Source organism: Sabethes cyaneus, chromosome 3 (genome assembly GCF_943734655.1).
Source record: "Sabethes cyaneus chromosome 3, idSabCyanKW18_F2, whole genome shotgun sequence".
In the NCBI taxonomy this organism is placed as follows: domain Eukaryota; kingdom Metazoa; phylum Arthropoda; class Insecta; order Diptera; family Culicidae; genus Sabethes; species Sabethes cyaneus.
Genome location: NC_071355.1, coordinates 91,782,874 through 91,804,920, shown reverse-complemented (window position 1 = coordinate 91,804,920; position 22,047 = coordinate 91,782,874). Strand labels below are relative to the sequence as shown.

General features: G+C 38.4%; 1 protein-coding gene across 2 annotated transcripts in view; it reads right to left on the bottom strand.

Annotated features, from left to right (window-relative positions):
- LOC128744391 (ecdysone 20-monooxygenase) overlaps positions 1–17,690 on the bottom strand; it is a 70,874-nt gene extending 53,184 nt beyond the window's left edge. Inside the window, exon 1 of one of the 2 annotated variants that reach the window (XM_053841372.1) lies at positions 16,875–17,690. The gene's annotated coding sequence lies outside the window, so the exon portion shown is untranslated. The remainder of the gene's footprint in view (positions 1–16,874) is intronic. The other variant, XM_053841373.1, reaches the window with a different exon arrangement.
- Positions 17,691–22,047: the final 4,357 nt, after the last annotated feature.

Genomic DNA, 22,047 nt, shown 5'->3' with positions numbered 1-22,047 from the left:
TGGGACTGTGTTTTCACGGATCAAATATTCACAATCCAACAGGTTTGGGGAGGGGGGGGTGACAAAAACTTTTAAAATGATTTGCAATGGTCTAATTAGAAAAGAAAACCGATTTATGCCAGTAAAAATTGTAGTAAAGTTTATTAAAATGGATTAAAATTGCAGCTTAAAGCTGTCTTGCTATCACAGAACATTGACCCGGTGGTTTGCGTAGCTACCTATACCTATTACCCCATCCCCCCCCCCTTCCTTTACACTCTTGCCCCTCTATTCCCTAAAATTTTTCACGACGAATCAGCAGATCTTTCTGTTAATCTCCCATAAGAATTGTTGCAAGAATCAAGCGATTCAGCCTATGCCAACCCACTAAATAGGGGGAAAAGTAGGAACGATTTTTTTAACGAGCATGTAAAACTTTAATCACAAATAGGGTCCGGTCCGTTGCGATTGTTGTGAGTACAATTATCTATTCCTTTCAATGCAAAACGATCAAAGCTCGATAAATACATTATTCCATCCCAAAAGTGCTGCCACCAAGCCCTGCCTAAAAAACCATAGTACAAATAGTTTCACAAAACAAACACCAGTTGAAGCGAATCCGAACTTGCATACGGAAATCCACTCAAATAGCGAACCTTACCTCATTTTACTTCTAAAATCATCTCGAAGGTTCTATTTGGCAATGGATCGTCAATGTGATGTCTACAGCGACTATAGATTACATAGGCACCGAGCCACTCAAAATCCGCAATTACTTGTAAACAAAACGGAGAGTACCATCATAAATAAAGGTAACTCTCCGCTTTCGTTCAAAATTTAGCGATTTTTGAATGTCTCGGTACCTCTGTAACCTATAGTTTCTGTAGTGATGTCCTGTGATTCATCACCTGCACGACTATCTCTAGCTCCCGTTTACGCGGGGAGCTGTCAACCGACTCCCACATTTTTTCTCTGTATCAGTTACACGCTACCGGACAACTGCCTATATAATGTGTATACTACACGCATTACAAATTCCGAGCAAATACTCTAATATAACGGGTGGCAGGTAAAATTTTGGAATTTTTTTCTCAAGCTGTCAAAAACAGACAAAGATGCATGAAGAAGATTTGATTTACGAAAATTAAAGATACATTACCCATTGTTGAAAAAAAAATTAGTGTACATTTGAAAACGGTCCGTAATCGGCTGTTCGGCGAAACTTTCATTTGACGTCGAAACAGGAGCGTTGTACGGCCGTCATGTCAACTTTGCGAATGCATCTCTTGATTCTACTTGATTAACTGTTTGCAATTCGTGGCTCTCTAGTTATTTTTGTACACCAAGGAACTCAAAATTCCGAAGAAATCTTCGATTGGGTGCACTGAGACAGATTTTTCGGGTCATGGTCGGGTAAAAATGGGATCGAATGGGTATTCAGGAACGATTGTGTTTTTTGGCGTAGGATATGGTAAACAGTCAAAGCCGCAACAATTTTGCTTTTTAAATGTTGTACCGTATACTTTTTACCGAAATTTCTGTTGCAGTTCGTCGAAGTGTACAACGCACTCCAAAATGCTTCTTGTTTCAACGCCATTTTTAGCAAAACTATTTTTTTTCTCTCTCTTTATTATCGAGATTTTCAGCCGTCAATAGCAAAACTAGCCTAGCATAAACAAAACAAGAAAAAATTAACAAAAAGTGGAGAAAGAGAGCTAACACATACATACTCTTGTTTCTCTCTGAGGTCGTTTGTTGTTGAGCATAAGAGCCGCGAAAAAATTCCAAAATTTTAGTTGCCACCCGTTAGTATAAATACCAGGATACCCCTCGATGAGTTTCGAGGTACGAAACTGATCTAACAAGTCAGTTGTCGTATGTTCGAATCTCGACTGGGTGGTGTTTGCTAGAAAGACTCAGTAGGAGCAGTTAGTTAGTGCTGTTAATGTAAGTAGAGTAGTTAGGCTAGTGCTCCGCAGCCGGCTGCAAAGTCTGTCGATAAAGAAGGGTCAAGTCTTAGAATGACGTTTAAAACCAAAGCTTTTTTACCAGGATGCCACACATGTTAGGGCAATGGACAGCTCAAGATCAAACAGTTTGAAAACGATTTTTGGGATCGGCCTTGAACCAAGAAGCGGTTTATAGTAATCCTGGGATGAAAACTGTTTGAATTATCATTCCGTTTCGCACTGATGCCGGTGTTTGCACGAACTTACATCGATTTCCTCCACATCCTGTTCTACAAGCCTTCCGGCGGACTAACTTAGCCGCGTACTTATCTACCATTCACTCAAGCGAGCAGTATCATCGGAACCTTCAATTGGGATGAATGGTAAAAGAGTAAGACGTTACTTTCTACCTACTTTTGTTGATAATGAGGTAGCACTAGATCCTTAGAGAAAAGACATCCAAGCAATAGATCCACATTTGGATAAAACCGAAGACTACATAACTCAAGGGCTGGGACGGGGGATTCTGTTAAATCTCTACGAACGATGGTGGCAGATGGTAGTTTGTACCAATTTTTTTCTAAGAAATGCTGATAAAATTGTTCCTGCATAGATGCCTGTTTTCTATGTGCCAAAATCTTAGGTTGGACTTGTTTTATCTTAACTATGCTGTTCTACAGTAGCACCGAAACAATTGATTTGAATGAAACCTTTTTCTCTGCACCGTTATTCTGCTAGCAAGTTTGTCCGTCTCTGTGCTATTTTCATTGTTATTAGAATCGCCTACCGGAGTAGTGTCGATTATTTTATTCCTTCCCTTACCGCAGAAAAGTGAAAATAAATGAAAACTAACACTCACACTAGTCTCTGCGCGTTGTGCAGTTTAGATAGCTTAGTCATTTCGTTTTATTATTACTATTATTATTATGATGTTTGTGTTAGGAAATCTGCTTTATTCGCAAGGTAAGTTAACAGTCAAACAGGAAATAATTATATAAGCTTTATTATGAAGAAAATAGTGACCAGTTCCTGTTTCGAGCAAAGTGCTATTTATTTGTTGTACGATCGGTGAAAACAGCTGAGATTTTGTAAATTTTTCGGATTTATTCAATGATTCTGCTTCTCAAAATGTTAATCCTTAGAAAAAATTAATTACAAAACTGATTTTTTGGATTTCGGAAAAATAACTTCTGTGCCTCCTAAGTAAATTGTTGCGTAGTATGTTTGCCCCCAGCTAGGGAGTGCCTCGAGGTTCGATCACTGGTTTATCAAGCCAGTCGTCGTACATGCTAATCTGGAATTAGAACGTTCAGTCTAATCGCAAACTCTGGCGAACAAAAAATCGGAAGGTCAAGTTCCAAAAGCGGAAAGCTGCACCAGAAAAATTGTTAAGTTAATCACGAGATACTTCGAACATATTGATGTAGTATTTTCATAAGTGTGAATGTAAATACTACTGACGACTGAAAAATCAAAGCTTTGTGTTCAAAAAAACTTCAAGCAAGTAAGTTTGCTGGTATGCCCATTACATTCAAGCTGAAAATGCACAAAAAAACCACACAAAATACCGTCCTGCGGACCCTTCTTTATACATCTTGTGACTATCAAATTCCATTACGAACACACATTTGGGCAATGATTATTACAACTAGAAAGCACATAAAAATAAGTTTGTCATTATTTACACAGCAAACATAAACTGTGTAAGTTATAACACATCATGCGCCTCCTTCGAGCTTTGAAAAAATTGAAGGTAACGCATGATGATTTCTAACATTTTCAAGGGATGACAAGATAATCATAATTTCTAATAAATGCAAAAATAAAGAGTCATAAAAAGGACATTTTTATTCCAAATTTTCACTAGGTATGAAATACTTAACTTAAACTGTTTACATTATAGAAAGTATTATTGTTTTACTTGACCTATCAGATCGCAATTTTCTAGTCTTAGTAAAACTCTGTTCATATTCTCACATTAACTTTTCAATGAAATAAAGTAACTATGTTTTTATTTTCTATTTATTTCTGACATGAAATTGCAATAACGAACCTGGATATTTGACATAAAAAGATAGCTGTAGATAATGCTGAAAGATTTGCCCATTTTTAAATCAGAATGGCATTAAACGAACAGTACCTAACGCCAGAATATTATCGATGAAAAGGCAATATTGATACATCCCGCGATAGATGCAGTCGGAATTAACAGAGATTTCGTAGTCTGTTTGCACTCAAAATTCCAACAACGAACTCTCATTCAGCGAAGCATGACAAAGCAAAAATACTTCCCACTTGCTTTTACTCATATGAAAAGCACAAATATATCAACGTGAAAAGCACTTCATAAACGTGAATTCGTCGTGTGAGAGAATGATATGTTTATAATTTGATGTTAAATGAGAACTAGTACTAAGGGCAGCTAGACAGCATGGGCAGATTATCCAAGTTATCTGACATTAGTAAAAATGTTGATTTCATTATAAAAAACATAATGCATTCGAAAATACAGGTCGGACTCGATTATCCGGACGAAGAAAAAAGATTTTTAAATGGGTTTTTTGAAACGTGTTAACGTTGAAAACGTGTTTACCATTGAAAAATTTTTTTTTCGCCCGGATAATCGAGTCCGACCTGTATAGGCATCTGACACAGCAACAGTCAAACTAAATGAATGATGCAATGGGGAGTTTGTAGCTAGAATAATTTTACTTTTACAAATATTAGTTGTTACATGGGTAGGAGAGAGCACAAGCAGAAAGCGCTAGTCGAGTGCAAAGAACTGTGTTGCCAATTCTTTATAATCGAAGCTTCGTACGAGCATAAAAAATACAATAAATAAAATAATCAAAAGGATTTAAATTTCGCTGGGTGGGCAAGAACCTAAATCCGAATAAAATAACTCATAAACCACATATAAAGCGGCTTTTGGGCAAAAAAAAACGTTGAATAAATTAGTTTTTTTCGCTGTTCCTTTTCTACCAAACACCTTATTCCATCCAGATTCATCCAGAATCAAATTCCTCGAACGGTAAGTGAGAGTTCCAAAATTTAAAGCCCGATCATTGACCGTTCCAGAGTGGCTACGAAAACCACAAACAGAATACCAACTTCTACACAAGGTCAATGTCCTGTAGCCCGCGAGTCCAATTGCAGCTACACACAAACAACTTACCGTCCATTCCGCTCGCGTCCGATAAGCTACGGTAACAGTAAAAATCTCATACATTCTACCCGTGCGCGCGACGTCGTCGTCGTCGTCGCGAAGTATTATGTAATTCCATCATGACCAACACGATCATTTCCCGTGCCTTGTTTGACCGTCATTGCTCTGCGTCGCATCTCCTTATGGCACAGGCCACATCCCCAGCCAGCCTGGTTCGGTGGCTATTTATTGCCGATGGTGTTTAGCTTTCATTTGCCTCGCACACCGCTCTGTTGCCACCACCTCTGGAGTGTTTCCGCTCCTTCTTTAGCTCTATCTTTCACCGTTTGCGGCGATCACGAACTTCTAGATGACCGCGGCGATAGTGCAAGAGCGGGTTCTGCCTGATGACGCGTTAGTGCCATGTGATGGCACACCAGCCAACAATAACAACATTACTCATTTTGTTGAATGGGTCAGACCAGGCATTAGGAAAAAGTGGCCCCAGAACGCGACGAAAGAAATTCTACCTTGAGCGAGCGAGCGAGCGAGCGAACCATTGCTCGGCCGGGATGCCAACCTGTTGCACCTGTACGGAACTCGGTGTTCTAGAAAACGTTGAGATTTTACTGCGGAAGAGGAGCATCCAATGACAGTTAATTGCTAATGGTTAAGCTTCCGGCTCTGAACACATGCTCAGTTTTGAGCAGCCAGCAATGAAAATATCGACTTTATTTAATGTGCCCTGATTACCGTACCATCAATTCAATTAAAATTATTTTTCCCCCTAATTTTACCCCAGCTGATTATATTTTTATAATTATTGGATAAGCTTTCATCTGCTTGAAAGCTTGAACTACGTAAATTGATTAACGCTCCATGAGCAATATATTCCGTTCGCCCAAATGGCTGTAAATGATTGTTGTTAATTGAGATGATTAGGAGATCTTTCAATTGTGATTGATGATGTTTTGACTTCGATTTGTTTTCAATTCACTTTTCTTTCTTTAGAAGCTAATTGTGTTACACATGATACTTCCTGATAATTATAAATTATCAATTCAAAGTATAACTGCAATTATAAATTATTGGATACAGAATTAATTCCAAACGTCACGAACGGGTTCTTGAAAACTTTATGTGTTTTGTTTGGTTTAGATTCTTAATAAGTCTTCATATTAGTTCAGAACAGATCGGATTAGCAATATCTAACTCTGAGAACCCTCTGAAATGTACTAAACTACATAAGTGATACGCAATGTAAAAAGGTTTCACGGTTGTAATGGAATGACTTGGGACTACAGAACAGAACATTTGAATTCATAATAATACCAAGAGAGATGCTTTATGACTCTCGAAAGAAATCACAAGCCTTGCAAACTGGCAACGGTAAGATTTGAGACGCAATGAACCCATAGAGCAGCTCGTTGTGGCATCTGGTACGATGGTGAAATGGCAGTCTTTCATATAAAAGAAAAACTATCTCTACTAGATACCAGAACCTGGCCTTTGGCGACTCCGGCGTTAGACATAGTTTGTTAACCGGAATGATAGAAGGATGATCATGTGTTATTTACTCGATCGCGAAAACGCAACAAGAGCGAAAAATCAAAACAACTTTAAACCACGAACACATTCTCATCAGACGACCGACGGCCATTGAACTTTTTCGTTCTGACACTCCACCACCGAGGAGGAAACAGCCGGTCGATGTATACTTTTTTTTACCCTGAACCGCTAAGCATACGTATGGGCCACAAAAATTTCGGCGCAGAAAAGTAAACAATCAGCACAAACCTCCAGCTGCTAGAACATATACACCGCTCGAGAGGTCACGCCTTTTGGCGATCTTCAAACGGGATGGATGTGTATTAAGTCGATTGTTGAGAAATATTATATAATGAACTGAAGATCTTCACAGCTGCTTCTCGTAGTATACCGTTTCGGTAATGAATAGAATGCTTAAAATGCATTATTTCAATTGTATATATATACACTATATATATTTTTTGGTGTAATACCTATTAATGTAACTAATACCTCATGATTAAAGATGGGAAATGGTCAGTGCTATCGGATATTCGTCTGAAATTCTATACAACGGGTGGCAACTAAAATTTTGCAATTTTTTTCTCGAGCTGTCAAAAAACGACAAAGATACATGAAAAAGATCTGATTCACCGAAATTAAAGATACATTATCCATTGATCCATTGATTCTACAAATCAACTGTTTGCAATTCGTGGCTCTCCAGTTATTTTTGTACACCAAGGAACTCAAAATCCCGAACAAATCTTCGCTTGGGCGCACTGAGATAGATTTTTCGGGTCGTGGTTTTTGGACAAAAATGGGATCGAATGGGTATTCAGGAACGATTGTGTTTTTTGGCGTAACGCGATGATGCTATATCCGGCCAAAACACGTATTGTCCATCTGCATGATGTTTTTGTAGAAACCGGATCAAAATTTTCATCAAACATTCGTCTGTTGCATCTTAATTGATAGCCAAACCAGAGGGCTTGTTGTTGAAGAAACGAGAAAGAGAATGAGGTCCTCCTGCGTCCATAATTTTGGCTGGTCTTCCACTACCTTGCTTGTGAATAGTTGTTGTGCATCTTAGGATATAGTAAACAGTCGAAAGCACAACGTTCCGATGCCATTTTTAGCAAAACTTGGCAAGCATAAACAAAACAAAAAATATTAACAAAAAGAGGAGAGAGAGAGCTAACACATACATACTCTCATTGCTCTCTGAGCTCGTTTGTTGTTGAGCATAAGAGCCGCGAAAAAAATTCCAAAATTTTAGTTGCCACCCGTTAAGAACGGAATTCCTTAATGTTTTTTTATTTGAAAAGTAAAATTAGTAATTCCATTCGAACTGTTAATGGAACCAGGTCATTTGGTTTTTTCCGTATTGAAATACTGGAACTAGGCAGAATTTCAGAGAGATTTAGTAAAAACAAAAACGAAGAAATAAAAAGCAATTTTTATAAGATTAAACATTAAATATATTTTTATAATCCGAATATACTACAAATATATCGAAAAACAAAGAATGACGTGAACAAAAAAGTCCTAAAGCGATTCCTTGAGAAACATTGGAAAAGACAAAGGGTTAACTTTGTGTTTCTATAATCAAACCACAGAGAACAGATTAACAGGCTCGAAGGACGTAATCGATTTTTCGTGTGTAAAATCTGTCGGTGGTTTGCCAAACGCGTAAAAAATATCCATGTACCTTTATCAATATTTCTTTATGCTGGAGTTACATAGCAGCGATGGCAGCGACATCAAGATTTACACCGCTATTCTATATTTCGAACGGATTGGTATTTCGAACGAAAGTTGTTTCGAACGAAATTTCCGCCAGCAAAATCAAATGGGCAAAACATCTCGTTCGAAACAAGTCGAACGAAATAAAGATTCGTTCGAAATACAGAATAGGGGTGTTAGTTTGCCACTTACTGCTCGAGGGGTGCTCTATTGAAGGATTACTCGTAGATTACATAAAAACCTTTTACACACTTTTTGTCGATTACCTGGTAGTCTGTTCTCTGTGATCAAACTGCACTCAACAGTTATTTCAACAAAGTAATTTAAAGTACAATAAGAAACGAATGTTAGATAAAGGGAGGGGCATTGAAACAGAATTACGACCGTACGACCGTTACCCACCGGGTTCGTAGTTCGTTGCTTTTTGACAAGTTAGGAGATTTGTAGATTAAACCAGGTTATAATAGAAACTTATTATACCTGGATTCGACCTCCAAATTTCCCGCAGCACTCACGTTGCGTAGCCTTTCAATAGTAAAAGACTGGCAAAAAGCAATCTCTTTATATTTTATAGGAAAACTGTATAATGTGTCCTCCGGTCCAATATGTCACACTTTGTTCTTTTTTTTTTAAACGAGAAACCCTAGTATTTGATGAAACCGACCAATCACGCAAGTAGGATAGTTGTTGACATGCTGTAAAATCAAAACTAAATTCAATTTGTTAGCGAATAGCATCGGATGTAATTTTTTGCTTCACCATTAACTAGTCAAAATCTGCAAATAACCGGTTGGTTGTTGCAATTCGATCGCATGAAGTGATGCCCAAAAAGTTATCTCTGTCAAAAAATCGGTTAGAAACATTTGATTTGCGGTAGCGGTTCATATTTTTCCTAATAGGTAAAAGCAGGCCAATATGCCCCCTTGCAGATGTGGCTATAAACATAGATAAATAGATCTTAGTTAAAGTCAATTGCCTTTATTTGCTTCAGTTTGTACTGTAGAACACGGTGGGAATATTTTATTACCAACGTCTAAATTCCGGGTTGACAAAATGTCACAGCTGCAGTATAAAGGGTGTCCCACATCACATTGCATCAAGGATAAAAAGCTGTAGAAAATTGCCCATTGGGCATTTTCTCTTAAACATTTCGGTAGAAGTAGTTTAGAAGTGTATTGTTTACACTGCGCTGTCAGATTTTCGAAAATTGGAACAAAATGGCGTCACCCGAAAAGGTACGTCGCGAATTGATTTTGTGCAAGCACCAGGAAAATCCTCAACTCATCGGGACATCGGAAAACAACTCGAAATCGTGCAGTCAACGATGTGTGTGATGTGTGATTAAACGTTACTACGAAACTCTGAGCATTGAACGGAAGGAGAAATGCGATCAGAATGGATGTTCTATTAGTGATCAGGATTACAAGCGTGTCGCGAAAGCGTTTAAGTGGAATTCCAATGCTTCAGTCAGGAATGTGGCCAAAAAGTCGAATCTGTCCAAGTCTTTCTTTCAGAGAACCAAGGATCGGGGTGGGACTGCATACGTACAAAGTGCAGAAGTCTCTAAATCGCGACGAACGGCAAAATACGGTGGGAAAGTAACGGGTCCAGAAACTATACACCAAGTTGCTGACGAATGGATGATGAGACTTACGTCAAGGCGGACTTCAGGAAGTTTCCGGGACTACTGTTCTTCGTCGTCCAGCACATGTTTGATGTTACGATAGAAGTAAGGAAGCAGAAGCTTTCAAAGTTTGCAAACGGAGTGTGCCGTTCGTGATTACCGGGACTGTAAACGGGAAAAACTACCTCAAGGAGTATCTACAGTCGCGTCTGCTCGCTCGGTTGAAGTCACACGTGGGTCCTACGATCTTCTGGCCAGATCTAGCTTCGTGCCACTATTAAAAGGATGTCTTGGAGTGGTACGAAACCAACAGGGTCACTTTCGTACCAAGGACATGAATCCCCCCAACGCACAGTGGGACGGCTTCAAAAATAGGCGGACATCAGCTTTTGCGGCGAAACTATTCAGTATTCCGCATTAGTGTCTTCACAAAAGTTTCTTGGTTTTTAATGTATTTTTTGTTAGATAAAAAAATTACATTAAGGGGGTGGGTCAATAAATAGAGAAATTAACTTTTTTTATTTTAGGTCCAAAATAAACAGTGCCTAAGGAAAAGTGGTAGAGGACATCATTTAAAGAGTATTTGGTGAAGGAAAAAAGTTTCTATCCCTTAAGAGAGAAAAGATATTGAGCTACACAATAACAAACCCCCTTAATATCATTTTTCCTAATTTTTCTTGCCTATTTCTGTTTCTACGTACTTTTGATGTTCAGCAAAGTTTAAGATATAGTAAAAATGCATCTTTTTGCTGAAGAAAGTGTAGCTCTAACCTTATGGGATTTTGAGCTGTTACAGTTTTTAAATAATTTTCTAGTCAATTTCAAGGTGATTTATATCAAAAAGGGGCAAGTATGCGCAGCCAATCTCAGCGACTTTAAGTGTTATGATGTAGTGGCTTTCATTTCACACGGTGGAATATTTGAGCAAACTGCGACTAAAAATATCGCGTTTTACGCCTGGCAAATTACACAAAATAACATAATAGCCCAATACAAATGGTATAAACCCATTTGAAATAAGAATAAATTTAATAATATATAATTTAAAAATTTAATGATGCTATATTTCTAAATATCTGTTCATTTCTTCATCGTTAGCTTCGGAGGAGTCAAGTACCGTTTCCCGAAAAATTTGGTTAAAGCAATAACTTCAGTGTTTCGCCGCAAAAGCTGATGACCGCCTATTTTTTAGGCCGTCCCACTGTGCAACGCACCGGAACTAAGGCCCATCAAAAAATACTGGGCTACTACGAAGCAGGCTCTACGTAAGCATTTCAAAGAAGTCGAATCTGAGGCAGACATAAAGAAAAAGAGGGTTTCCGTACAAAAAAAGCTGCAGCCTGATGCTGTGCAGTACCGTCAAACGGGGTAACTTCCAACAGCGGGGTAACATGCAACAACGCTATATCCATCCAATTTACTGTACTTTTTGATCTGTTACTTCAATTTTTAATCTATATCAGTCACTGAATCTTGTTGTTAACAGTTCAAAGAAGCCTTAGATACTGTTATGTTGATTTTCTGCTGCTTTGGTGATTTTTAAAAAATTCCACAAGATGGTGTCAAATTCATCGTCAATTTTTCGTCAGTAAAACGTTTGTGTTGCCCACAGGCACTTTAAATAAAAGAAGCCTAACATACATTTTTTATAGTAAAATGAACAATTAGGAAACAAAATAATTGATTTATGATGACTAGTTTTATTTTTCCTACTTGTTATCACGTTATTCGTAAAATAAGTACTAAAACGGGGTAACTTGCAACAGCTGGTAGATACAAAAGCTGTGTTCCGCTACCTTTAAGAGGCACGTTATCATTTAATTTTGCACTAAACAATACTTTAGTAAACAATACTAAAGCACATCTGAAGTGTGTAAGATACTTTGGGTAAGTCGGAAATATGCCAGTTTTTCTCTGGATATACTGAAAATGGCCATATAAGAGACCAAAACGAAAATAACCTCACTGAGAAAATCGACCAGCAATATGACAGTGTCTAATTACGATCACTCGTAACGTAATGAACATTCATATATTACGTAACCGAGATATCGATGATTTATAACTCTCCCGCTCCACTTTATGACGCGATTTTGCATAGTGGATATACGACGTGGTCCTTAAAGAAGCCAGCTCTATCGGATCCAGACAAGAAATATCAACTGCATGAATAATATAAACAGCTCTTCCTGTAATTTCCGTTACTGGGCACATAATTTTTTTCACCAACGTTACATAGGACATTTATGCGTATATTCATAGTAAAAGCATAAAAAATCGCTAGCCGCTCGTCCATTGAATATTGAAGTCAAAAGAAACTCATACAAATCTTTAAATTCGTTCAATTTCCAAAAGATATTGCTTGTTGCAAGTCACCCCGTTTAAGGGGTTATTAGTAACAAATTAGTTGAAAAATTCTACAACAGCCAATACTGATCGCATATTTTTTCTCAATATGTGAAATTGTTCTATGATAGACCTAATAACTTTGTATTAATTAAATGTCCTCAAATGTACTACAGATAAGTTTTCACTTGCACACATAGTTGAGAACTGTTGCAAGTTACCCCGTTTGAGGGTACCTTATAAGTAAAATTAAGCGTAAGGTGCGAGCATACGGTTATGGTATTGAAGTTGAACGAAATAAATATAAAAGCTAAAGCTAATAAAAAATTAGCTTACTAATAGGTTATATTTTATTGTCTGAAAGTTTGAGTTTAGAGTGTAATGTTTACCTGTGCAATATTTCGTCACAATCTGTCAAATGGTTATCGAGATGGCTTCCAAGTAAGAAGTGCTTCAACCAAAAATTATGGGCGTGCTGGTGGAAAATTTAAGCCAGTCCCACGGTGGATCGCAAAACAGTTGGGAATCGACCATTCGACCGTGTCCCGTGTGCTAAAATCGTTCAAGACCCAGCTGCGAACTGGCAGCGAAAGAAAAGCGAAGACGACCGACCCCGTGAAGGCAAGGAAGATGAGGGATTGCTTCAAGCACAATCCGAACGTTTCGTTTCGGGACATGGCCGGGGGTCAATTCTTCCGACTGGATCGTCCAGCAGACATTAAGCGGGCGGGACTTAATGTCTTTAAAGTAAGGAAGGCGCCTAACCGAACCGATAAACATAATAGGGTGGCCAAATACCGCGCCAGGAAGCCGTACCGCGAGTGGTTGGTGCAGCCGAAATGCATCGTGATGGACGACGAGACGTATATTAATGCGAATACCAAGTAGATCTCCGGCCTGGAGTTTTTCTTCGGCAAGTCCCCCCTAGATGTTCCGAAGAAGTACCGTAAGAAGAAAGTTGACAAATTTGCCAAGAAGTACTTGGTGTAGCAGGCGATCAGTGGGTGCGGCAAATTCAGCAAGCCGTGCATAATGATCGACTCCACCAACGGCCAAATATATGAAGAAGAATGCCTCAAGATGCGCTTGCTGCCTGGGAAAAATGGAGTTGTTACTTACATGTAACCGCTTTCCTCGTGTAAGATTCGTGCAAGGTCTTCGATTGCAGCGAGGGCTCACACTGGAACGCTACGATTCAACATCCAGCATTTGACGACAGATGGCACGGCAGCGGAATACGCCAGAAACCGATAAATGAATCGCAGAACAGCAGAAAGAAAGGGAAGAAAAAAAATTAAAATTGAAAAAGTAGGGGAGTGTCGTCGTGGTTGGGCCACGTTTTGGAATTCGCCCATAACTTTCGTTTCAAAAAGAGTTTTGGAAATCTAAATACATCGTTGCAAAGGTCTAATAATAAGGTATATTTCCGGAAAGTTTTGAGCTGATTGCTTGAAAAATAAAAAAGTTATAGGCATTTACGTGAAGACAAAAAATGTTTTCATAGTCGGGCCATGTTGTGCAGGTTGGGCCACGGCAGAAAATCTAAGACATACATATTGAAATTCTATATAGACAAATGAAAAGAATGAATTCCGTGAACAACGGCTCATATAGGTACAAATACCCTATTTTTAATTGCATTTTTGCGAAATTTTGGCGCTCTTGTAAAATCAATATTGCTACAATCACCTTTTCCGAAGTGTACAACTACAATGAAAAAAACAACAAAAATCTAGGTTTTTATCGTATAAATTTTGCTTTATTTCATCACATTTTAAGTGACTGACATTCTCTAGCGATTATTGCGCTTCTGCGCTTAAAATTATGGTGGCCCAACCATGACTACTCAAGTGGCCCGACCTTTACAAATAGCGCATTTCTAGTATTTCACGTTTGCCTTCCTAAACACCTTACTGGAGGGGATTTTTATATAGTCTTCGTGTGCAGTACAACACACTTCATACATTTTCAAAATTTATCTCGATGATTGCATTTCATGAATCATTTCTTGAAGAAAAGTTCATTGCGCCTGGAAAACTTTTTTTGTAAGATTTAGTCACTGAATTCAGTACGGGTGTTTTGAATACACGATTGAAACTCATAATATTGTGAAAAGTTAGCTATCACAGTAAGAAATTTTACAGTGGTTGTATTATAGATATCATGAGTTACTAAAACTGTAACATCGTGATGGCCCGACCATAACAGTGGCCCGACGATAACGACAATACCCTACTGTGCCCCCTTAAGAAATCTTGTTGTGTTGAGACGAGGAGACTTTGACATTTGTTCTGGTTTACTTCCCAAGCACAGATATCAAATTAGTCTAGGTTCAATCATCGCCACGCCAAGTATCTTCGACCTATTGGGACGGGGAGATTTCGTCACTTTTTTTTCTAAAATCACGTTAAAACCATGATGACGTCTTTTTCTACCAATCACGAAGCGAGGATTCCCAGTTGGATAATGCTTCATTATTTTCAATGTTTAATGTATAAAAATTCATGGTTCACGGTGTGAAGCTCAACACTGTAACACTGAAAACTTTTTAAATAATAACTAAAAAATTTAGAAATGTATAATTTTTAGTTGATGCACAACATTTTTTTAAGTGGTAAGAATGCGATAGAGATGCATGGTGTTTTGTTTTCACCTGTTTTCCCAAAATAGATAACTCCCTATTTGTAGCAAACCGGTTCAAATTTTTTTTAATTGTGTTTCGTAGACTAAACGTTACACCTCTCTGAATTTTTTGTTAGTTTGTTCATATATACAATACGATGAGAAACGTTAGTATATGGATAGCCACTGTAAAATGAATTATAACAATTGGTAACTTTGTTACTATTACACGCAAGCATTTTCATTTTACTCCCACAGCTTCGTGTAAGACGTATTCCTACGTGAAAATTATTTACTTGCCAACAACTACTTCTAAATTGAAAACAAAATTATTAATTGAATAATTTCACTTTGAAGTACAAGTGAGACTAATCTCCTATAAATAGATTTATTTCGCTGATTTCAGTGGCACCATCCATGTTAGCAAGACTTGAAAAATATAAAAACGACTGTCTTTCCGTCCGTCCCTGAAATGATGACCTTGAAATTTTGTATATATTTTTTAGCACGACGCATGTTTTACGCTATCAGGTTTGCTTTACGTCAATAGAAGAGAACACAGTTTTTTTTATTCAGTTGTTTCTGTGCGTCTTAACCTTTGATAAGAGATTCGTTTGCTCGCCAAATTGAGATATACGCTTGGTGGTGTCCTTGTAAAAGTTATGACAAATGCTATTGTGAGTAATTTAATGCAGGAAATATATCTTTCATATTAAAGTAAATTTCATATCGAAGAATCCAAAAAGTTAAATATCACCATGCAAGCAAGATGGAAAGGTCATGATCTCGTATGCAGACTAGAAGATGCCTCCAAGACGGCATTTGATGCAAAATAGTGATCTGAAACGCACAGCATATACTGTGAAGGAATGGTGCGTGGACCACGAGATTGTTGCCATTGCATGGTCTGTTCAGTTTTCCGATCCCAATCCGATCGAAGATTTCAACTGCTCGTCGAATGTTGGAAGCACATAAATGATGCGTAATACGCATTTCAAATCAGCAAATGCCACAACTGGTCAAACCAGTTGCCTTGAAAAGTTCCTGAATTGATAAGAAACAAAGGTTACGCTGCCTGCCAAATATGGTAAAGTAAAAACAAAAAAATTATTAGTTGTTTATCAGTGATTGTTTTTAATTACTGAATTAGGGTACAGTAATGTATAATTAATTTTGTATACATTAATTCTGTAAATTTCAAAAATTATCGCCAATTTACTTTGATGATAAGTTTTGCATATTCGTAAAAGAAACAAATTTAAACCAAATCCCGTATTATCAAGTCGATAAAGGAATAGCACCCACCCCTACCACTTACGCAATCTGTTTCGTATATTGTTTTTAAATTTTCTCATAACCTTTATATGTACCAACGTAGGTAGGATACGGGAGGGTATTTTCAGCAGGTTTTTAAATTCAGCCTATTTGCCTCTTCTATCGCCAATAAAAATACTTTGCCGACAAACAATTTTAATATGTATGTTATAGCTATGTTTTCAAGACTGTAAGCAATCTACTATGTTTTATTCAAATAACGTCAAAACCACCTGTTCTTTCGCTAGAACTAGGCCATAGGCCGAAAATATATATGCCATCACTTAATAGGCTGAAAATACTCTCCCGTGCCCTACATATTTTTGTTAAATATTGCAAATTATTCTCTAATGAAATAGAAAAATACTTTCAATTAGAAATCGGTCAATTTTCTTAGAGCATTTTGCTAATTTTTTTGAATTTTTTTTGCAAGTTTATTTGAAATAGAACAAAGCAGGAAGACAAAGAAAAATTTTCAAAGTTAAACACATTATCTGTTGCCGGTCAGAGACAGCTGCATACAGTACTTTTAAAACTATTACCACAGTTATGTTTTGCATTATGTAACTCCTATTACCATCACAAACAACTTGGAAATCTACAAAACGTTGTTCAAACTTACCGCTTCTTGACTACTAAAAAATCACTGAGTAATTTCCTCTCTGGTATCAATGAAGCCAATCACAGCCGAGGCGTTGCTTCTCAAATCAGCCTAGCTGACGGCGGCGGCGGCGTAACACAGCGCACAGTTGTACAAATATTCAAAGCTCTGACGCGCCGGTATTTGTTTGTAAACACCACGTGGGCCGGCACAACTTAATTGGCTTCAATTTTAATCAATATTCCGTTCGAGCTTAATTAAGAATATGCTGTTTTTTCCTCACAGCTCTTCGATTGTTTGGTTCGAGATGCGTTTTTTCCTTCTCATGTAATTGCCTCCGTACTTATGCTTCTCTGCATTACAAACAATCGAATCAGAAACGAAACGTATGAGCAATAAAATTTTTCACACAACTACAGACGCACAAGCTTAAACTCAATATGTTTCCTGAAACATCACTTATCTTGGAGGCTTATCTTTTCGGTTTCGTCTGAGCAACAAGACTATGCAGCACCTAGATAGAACCGCCTCAAGTACTTTGTCTTCTGGTTGCACTATCGGACAGCACTATAAATGCGACGGTTTGTTTTGCTTTCAGCCTGTTCCGACCCGTTCTAGGTTCTTCTCTTCTGGCTACAAGGTTAAAAATAGACCCGGCATTTAAGTAATTCTCTGATCCAATGACACGGATTTCAAGGGCACGATAATAGCGAACTCTGTGAACATCGATGTACGCGAAGGTGCCAAGCTATTCATGCAGGGTGGCGGTTTGTCTTATCACACAATCCGATAATTAGCGTAACCAAAGAACGCACAATGTACCACACTCAACAATCTAGACAGAAAAGCTTCGTCTGGTGCACAAAACAAAAACTACTCCGCCACGGAATTCTCATCTCCTGCAACCACCATCCGACTCACGGAAGGCGCTGTGAGAAAATAACGCAAATCGAGCCTCTGCGCAGCATTAAAAACCAAAACAAAACACAAACCGATAAACCTCGCGCGCTTGCTCTGGTGGTAGAACGGCTGCGTTGAGGGTCGTTGGTGGGTGGTACGGAAGCTCCAACTTTTCAGGGGCTCATCTGCTGGGCTGCAGTTCAATGTGTACATCCAATCTGCCGGTTTCCAATAAGACTAACTAACACTTGCGAGAGGCTGAGTAAATTTCTCTCTTTCTCTTTTAACCTTCCGCTCTTCAACCAAAAATTCTCACAATTTTCACAGCGCAACTCTCAGACTTTTCTTATCTTTACGAAATTTCCCCTTTGCAGCATCCGACGACGTCGACGAGTCGTTATCTCGTTGTGCGCGATCGAACTTTTTCCATAGGACTCTACGCTATCGTGTTTGCTGCACGCTTCTGAACACAATCGGACGCGCGAGCACGCACATGGCAGAGGCTCTTACCACAAACACAGATTATCCAAGACTGATGCGAGCTCGCGTTTGCTAGCGCCTATTGAGCCCGCGCGGTGCTATCCATTTGGGACACACTAGCGCTACACACAACGCTGTACGACGCAGCCGGCTTGCTGGCCTTGCTAAGGGCTTTATGAAGTGTTAGATATTCATGAATGAATATGGGCAAAAAGGTTCGCGGCGTGATAGCGCGATTCGCGTCACCTCGGGGGCACTTTAACAGGCGGTTAGTATATAAATTAAATAACTCAGGCGGTGCAGTGTAGGTATTCTTTTTAGATATCACTCGGAAGTTATCTCGGATGAGCTTAGGAAAAATCGGATCTAAAAATAACGCATAATAGGACACAATCACTCGTTGCTCCCAGCTTGTCTAGGCTGTTGTCTATGTTTTCTAACGAGGAAGCGGCTCCGTTCAAATGATGCATGTAACGTATTCGACTAGAAACATATCGATACCTGGGAAGAAGAATAAACAAAACAAATTTATTTGATGTTTGTCAATCCCTTGTAAAGCAAAACCTGGGTGCTAATTTCGTTATCGAAATTTGACCTTCTGTTTTTTACGACTTCGCAACCAGCTGTTAGAATACAGGACAGTGCGGGGTTAGTGCTACGATCCTATTAACTCTAACAGCCTCACCCAGCCGAGATTCGAACATACGACGACTGGCTTATTAGACCAGCGTCTTACCTCGAGGCCAACTGGGTCAATCCCTTGTAGGAAGGTTTATTATCTGGAACATGTAATTCACACTTTATGCACAATTATGCCCAGCTTTTTAGTGTCGTTTTCAGTAATATTCAAATTCCCACTACTATACAGGGTGTTAGGTAGCTTATAGGGGGTGACAGAAAACCACATTTGACGAAAAAATCCTTCTATGCATTTTGGCCAAATCTCAATCATTAACATTAACAATCATTGGTAAAACTGATTGCTTTTATTTACCAATTTAAAGTTCTGGTACCTAAAGCTCTAGTTCTAAACTTCATTCTTTGACATAAAACGTCTATCTCTTTTAATTTCTTTGCAATTACATTACGCGTAGCATACTAGACCACCGCGTGCGACAGTTTACTTGGCTTTTCCCGTGTAAATCTTATGGGAGAGTTTGCTCTAACTCTTTTATTCATACGGCCTAATAACGAAACTGATTTCTCGGGTCTCTCTGGGACGGTTCAGAAAACGATTACAGTATTATAATGTATTCTTCGGAAGGACTCGCGGATATTCATATTTGTTAAGGTTTCGCTAATTGTGTAGTAACGATAATCCACCAGGAGAATTATTGCAGATTTTTTGATCATCAGTTACCTAATGCAAGTAAGTAAACAAATTGCGGCACTGCCACATGTTACCCTAGGGGTGTAGAACGTGCTGAACCGTGTAAAAATTCATCCTTTCCACACGGATAGAAATTTATTCTCCAAAATGAGCCAAATGACTCATGATTTCAGGTTTCTAGCTTATGTTTTATGAAAATACACCATGAAGAATAATCATGATATCACAAACTTCTTACAGTACGACACATCGCAAGATCATGAACTATTATTCATGATTTTGAGCTGCCTGATATGGCAGTTCAGTCATGATTTGTCAGCAATTCAAGTTTCATGATTTCATTACTTTATTCATGGTATCGGAATCATATTTCTTTCCGTTCACACTACAGGTGAGTAATTCTCGCTGAAACGGGGCCACTACTGACACGAGGTTTTCAAATATTGGAACTTTTGTGCTTAAGGGGGGCCCTACTCTGGAAGACCGAAAAATAAAAGATTTTCGTAATTTTTTTCAGATGCTAGAATTATAGTTAAGTGTTGGGGTGTATTGGTTATTGGTTATTGGTAAAGGTATACTTGAAGATATGTTTTGTATTTTTTGGATACCAGAATACTGATTATTTTGCTGGTGGCAGGTGGCCGCGTGAATGCCCTCTAGAAAATAGTTCCTTGCTGGCGGTACGTGCCGGGAACCAACGGAGTATCGTAGGACGGATTTCAAGGATGATTTTGAAACTTTAGGTTAATACCTAAAATGTTACGTAGCGGTTTTTGAAAATTCGAAAAATGACCAAAATGGCGACAGTTTTTCTAAAAGAAAGGTGTTTTTTCATCAAAACTCGCCAATTAAAAGCTCCTAAAAAATGAGATATCAAAAAACGGCTAAGTAACAATTTTGATAATTTATTTTTACATGCTGAAAAAAAAATTTCAGCCAAATCGGTCTACTAGACTTGGAGATACACGTACCGCCAGCTAAAGAAACACGGTTTTGGGGAAAACGCGTTCAAAGTTTCGTACAGCAATGGGCTTCGCTTGAGGTGACTCCACAATATTTGCGTTAAGTTTTCAACGAGATTAGATATTAAAAAATCCTTTTGGAATGACATTTCTGAAGGTGTAAGCGTCTCGAAAATGCAAAAAAAAAAAATTAGACTTTTCCGACTTTACAGAGCTGGATCCTCGCTTAATTGGTTGAAAATGGTCAAAAAATAAGAATTACACTTTTGATACCTCAAAATAGTGGACCCCTCGTTCTCCAAGGGGCCTAACAGTTTCAAAAGAAGTTGAATTTTGAGCAAACCTTGGGATCTATATCATGTGATATTTCTTAAATTTGCCATGAAACAACTAACAAATGCTCAAAATTCAACTTTTTTTGAAACTATTAGGCCACTTGGAGAACGAGGGGTCCACTATTTCGAGGTATCAAAAGTTTAATTCTTATTTTTAACCATTTTCAACCAATTAGCGCAAAAGTTCCAATATTTCAAGACCCCGTGTCAGTAGTGGCCCCGTTTCAGCGAGAATTACTCAGGTTCAAGAGCTGCTGCCTACGAATAAACCTAAGCGGCTTGAGTTTTGCAAGATTATGCAAGCAAAGGTGGAAGCGAACCCTCAATTTATGAAAAACTTTTGTTGTTGCAGTTATTGTATTTCATACGTGTCAGATTGTGTTCGTCGCACGCGGTAATCTAGTGCTATGCGTAATGTATGCATTCTTGCTCTATCAGATACTAATTCAACACCCAACAACATGATACATTTAAAATTAAAATGCAACAAAACTTAAAGAGATAGGCGTTTTACGAAACGAAACGAATTCGAGAACGGTAGCAGAGCTTTGGTGTAGAAAAACAATCAGTTTTATCACACCTTATTGGAAGAAATTCGATAAAAACGCCGTGACAAACATTTATTTCAAAGTTTTTTTGCTTCTAAAAAGTTACTAAATTTCATGAAGTGAAGGGTGTCCCATATCAAATTGTATCACGGAAGAAATGCTGTAGAAAATTACTCATTGAGTATTTTCTTATGAAAATTTTGGTAGAAGTAGTTTAGAGTGTATTGTATACACTGAATTTTTATCGCGGTCAGTTTTTCGCAAATTGGACAATATGGCGTCACCCGAAAAGCAACGTCGCGAATTTATTTTGCGCAAGCACCTGGAAAATTCTGAAACCACTCATCACGGATGATGAGACTTAAGTCAAGGCGGACTTTCGGCAGCCTCCGGGGCTACTGTACTTCACCGCCCAGCAAAGGTTTGATGTTCTGGAGGAAGTAAGGATGCAGAAATTTCAATGTTTTCCAAGAAATACTTGATTTGGAAAGCGATCTGCTCATGTGGCAAACAGAGTGCGCCGTTCGTGACTACCGGGACTGTAAACGGGCAGATCTACTTGAAAGAGTGTCTACAAAAGCATCTGCTTCCTCTGTTGTAGCAACACGAGGGCTCTACGATCTTCTGGCCGGATCTAGT